Source organism: Dendrobium catenatum, unplaced genomic scaffold, assembly GCF_001605985.2.
Source record: "Dendrobium catenatum unplaced genomic scaffold, ASM160598v2 fragScaff_scaffold_488, whole genome shotgun sequence".
Taxonomy (NCBI): domain Eukaryota; kingdom Viridiplantae; phylum Streptophyta; class Magnoliopsida; order Asparagales; family Orchidaceae; genus Dendrobium; species Dendrobium catenatum.
Window position 1 is genome coordinate 2,111,713 of NW_021318950.1, and position 4,670 is coordinate 2,116,382.

The 4,670-nt window shown below is 33.5% G+C and overlaps 1 non-coding gene across 1 annotated transcript; it reads right to left on the reverse strand.

Moving 5' to 3' along the window:
• Nucleotides 1-1,505: 1,505 nt before the first annotated feature.
• Nucleotides 1,506-1,577, reverse strand: TRNAD-GUC. Its single transcript has one exon. It is a non-coding gene; the product is annotated as a tRNA-Asp (tRNA).
• Between the last annotated feature and the right edge of the window lie 3,093 nt (nt 1,578-4,670).

The window sequence follows — 4,670 nt, forward strand, 5'->3', positions numbered from 1 at the left end:
TAGAGAAATTACATAACAGAAAGGGAGAAAGCACTTTAACAACAAATCCAAATGAGCCAAAAACATAATAATGAAAAGAGCAATAGGTCCACAACCAGAGATAGAGGATAGTTAGCCTCCAAGAAACACCCAGGAGAAGAACAACATTCAAAGAAGATCCCAAATAGACTACATATAACTAATAAATACCTCCAAGTTAGCAAGATCAATGCAAAAACCCTCCAGGTTGGGATTAGAAAGCAGAGGACACATCATCATCCAAAGCGGCACTAAAGAGAGCAAAACATGAGATACTTCAATGCATTAGCAAAATAAACAAAGATCCACCGAATCAGAGAGGGAAAAAAAGGCCAATAGAAAATAATTGTAGAAATTTAGTAAATTTATTTGCATTCTCCAAATGCGGATTTTAGCTTTAATAGCTTTCCTAATCAGAAACAAAATAGTATTAATACAAATAGTAGATTTGCCATACATTATGTTGTTTCTTTCATGCCATATAAAGTAAATAGATGCACATATAACCAAATTGTAAAAGTTCTTAATGCTAATAGAGAACTGATGATCACCAATAATACAATTAAAAACTTGGGCCTAAGTAGGAAAACAACAGTTCTTGGAAAAATACCAATGAGGATGTTAAAAGAAAAATCGCATTAAAAAAAGTGTAAAATAGATTCATTGTTGGCATTATAGAGGGGGGCAAGTAGGGTTAGCAGGAATCTCCCTATAAATAAGATTATCAGTCATTTTAAGGACATCCACTATAAAAGACCAATGAGGATGTTAAAAGAAAAATCGCATTAAAAAAAGTGAGAAATAGATTCATTGTTGGCATTATAGAGGGGGGCAAATAGGGTTAGCATGAATACTCCTATAAATAAGATTATCAATCATTTTAAGGACATCCACCATAACTAACCAAGCAAAAGAAGAGAATCTTAAATAAAAACTTTTATGCCAAATAAATTTATGTCACCAAAACTCTTCAAAATTCGTATAATAATCATTAAGAAAGCATTTAAAAGAAGGGTTCTATGAATCGCAACAAACATGCAAATCAAATTCTTCAGAGTAAAACCTAGCAAATATTTTAACTAAAGTATTTATAAATGATAAATAAATTGTCTTAAATAAACTCTTAGTCATAATAAATATTACCTTCCTCAAGAATATAAGATTTCGAATGAAATAAATAAATTAGAATGTGTTTTTTGTCATAATTAATAAATATATAAGAATAAATCATAGATAAATATTGCATGAAAGATTCAGATAGATTAGGATCACTGTTTTAAAATTGTACTGCATTATTAATTAAGAACTGAGAATAATAATTTAAACTACATCATTATTCAGTATAGATTATAGATATGATTGAGGTTTCCATATTAAACTTTCATCTTTTCATTGTAATTAAATTTAATAATAATTTTGCGTAGCTTAAATTCCATTCCATTAAAAAAGGGCAAACGCTTAATGCAAAAAAAATAAAATAATGGATTCGCCGTTGCCGGGGATAGAACCCGGGTCACCCGCGTGACAGGCGGGAATACTCACCACTATACTACAACGACTTTTTGTTTGGGATTTATCAAAATTTGTTTTAATAAATATATGCTTTGCTTTTTGCTATAGCGGATATTGAGCTGAATGGAAGTTATTATGAAGTAAAACACTCTCATTAAGGGACAGTTTGGTATGCATAATTAGGAGGGTAAAGTAAATTAATTTTACTCATTTTTTAAATTAAGTTGTTTGGTTGATTTTGGGCTGAACATAAGAAAGTCCTCCGAAGCATCAGCGGTGCATTACAGATAGTTGTTATTGCGACATCGAAACCTACTCAAATTGAGCGGGTTTGAAATTCTCTCGAGCGAAAAAATATGAACTAGCTTGTGCGCGCGATGGTTTTGTAGAATCTGAGCTTATAAGTGTTATCTTCTTCTTCATTCTTCCCATGCGCGATGGTTTTGCGGAATCGAAGCTCTCTCCCTCTCGCGAAGCCGAAGCCTTCTCTCCCAGCTCCCTCTATTCTTCGCCTCCTTTGCTGCTGATCGACTTCGCTTCTTTTACGGTGTCCCTTTCCGATCGGATCGGAATATACGAAACTTTGATCGGAGGCCAGCGAGAGTTCGCTCACTGGGAAACCCTAGTCGCACGTCTCTTTGCCACCTTCGTTGCTGGTCAGTTTCGCCCCATCGACGACATTCCCTTCCTGATCGGAACGAAAGTTAGAACATTTTTGTCGCAAGCTACATGGGAGCTCGCACACTGTGAAGGTAACTTTCTACCTTCCGCGAGCTTCTTCTATCAAATCCTATAAAATCGCCGAACAACAAGACTTTGTAAACTCGGGATTTACTGTAAAAAGAGGAAGGAGTAGGATTTAGCTCGCTGTGAGGTCTAACCATTTACCTCAAATCTAGCTCTAATCTTGCTTCCCGGTGACAATTCAGCCTAAATCCCGCTAACATACTAAGTAATTAGTTTAATTATATATTTGATAACTTGTTTGTGTTTAATTATATAGATATTAATACAAATTTGCTAATATGCTTTTTTTAAATCGAAATCCAGATGAAAGACCATCATAGAACTAACTCGCCCGACTATCAAAGTAGAGATAATGAAAGTTCAACAAATAATCATAGAACTAACTCGCTCGCCTATCAAATTATAGATAATGAAAGTTCAACACCTACTGTTTAATTTCTGCAGTTTCTATAGATTTGATTTAGGCTAAATATTTCTTGTTCCAACCTGCTGTTGCTCTTCCTGCTCAGAAACCAAAGAACATGTCTTTTTGATTATTTAAATAGCTGCAATTCTTGTACTGGAAAACATGTGCTCTTCCTGCTCAAAAACCCAATGGAAGTTATTATAAAGTAAATTTTTTTTTGGTAATTTTATTGAATTTAATGAAGTTTTTTTATATATATATAATTTCGTAGTTACTTTCTTAATGAATCAGCACAAAATTAATTACAATCAAATTGACTACTTACTTAATTTACATACATTTATTTTATAGTGTATTAAGTTATTTAAATTTTTTGCATAATTAAATAGGTGATGTATACCATTTGGGTTAAAGTATACTTTTGAGAATTTTGGTGCGGGGTGTAGCATAGTGAAACCGGCTCAAATTTTGCTCAATAAATAACTCATGAATTGAGCTCGATGAATCAATGAACCAAATTTGAGTTGAGCCTAGCTAACTCAAATCATTAGCTTATGCCGGCTCTTTTAAAAACAATTAACATAAAATACACTCGAAATATATTAAATTTAAGAGTTAAACTAAAATTGTTTAAAAATTATATTTCGCTTCGGTATATGAATTGATTGGTTATAATTGCTCTTTCAATTTCTCATTATTTTTATCATATATTTTTTACAACTATTTCGTCAAACAATTTTATTTATTTATTTATTTTATAATAAATAAGCCAGAATTTAAGAGTTAATCTACTACGTTATTAAAATTGTTTAAAAATTATATTTCGCTTCGGTATATGAATTGATTGGTTATAATTGCTCTTTCAATTTCTCATTATTTTTATCATATATTTTTTACAACTATTTCGTCAAACAATTTTATTTATTTATTTATTTTATAATAAATAAGCCAGCTCGTGTGCGGTCTTGAACTCTTAGAATTAAGCTAGAGCTTTACCTTGATTAATTAATCAAGCTCGAGCCTAAGCCGGAGGTAGCTCGAGCTGATCTTAACTCATTTATCTCAATATTTTGGTACGTGCATCCTTTTTATATATGGAAGAATTTGCAACTGGTCTGGCCACTTTGTCTAACTAATAATATTATAACTGGTTTGGTGAAATTATCTGATTCTTCAAAAGCTCATATCTGCATTCTTCAACAAGATAATTAGGCTTCGTTTGAGACGGTTTTCTTACTGCTTCTTAAATCAATTTTTTTATAGTCTCAAACTTTCTTATAGTCTCAAACGAAGCCTTTGCGCGAAGACTGGTCACGCCAATGAGCTCTTTAATAGGCAGAGTTATGCTCTTCTCGGCCATGCAGTGTCGAAGTTCAATCCAGGCTTCCATGAAATCCTCATTCAGATAAACTGCCAACATTTTTCCACAACGTCTTCATCATGCGTCAAATCAATGCTGACAGCTGAATTAATTATTATGTGCAGACACTGAACGTCATCGTAGATCAACCAAAATGTGCTACGTCACCCGCACATTCGGTGCTGCGGCTCGGTACCGCTGACTTAGCGCATTCTTGTTGATTTTTGGATGCGTTCTACGTCCGGTCTCCGCACAAAATAATTTCTTTGACGGCTGAAATGTATATTTTGTTCCACTTATGAAAGGAAAGCAATTTTATAATGTTTTTGTTAGCTACACGGTTACATGGCAGTCATTAGTTTAATTCCTTTTGTAATATAAGCAGTAGCCTGTACTTTCTTTACCTTATTTGTCTATAAATACCTCTTGTAACCAACAGTTAAACGAATGAAAAAGTTTCTTTCTTCTTTATCCTGTTTCCTACTTTCTTCCCTGTTCTTGGACGAAAGCCACTTCCTGGCTTACTCTTTCAACATGGTATCAGAAGTCTAGGTACCCCTCTCATCTTTTCCACGACAATGACCACTCCAGGCAATTCTTCTTCCTCCCAGGCGGAATCCTCCACCG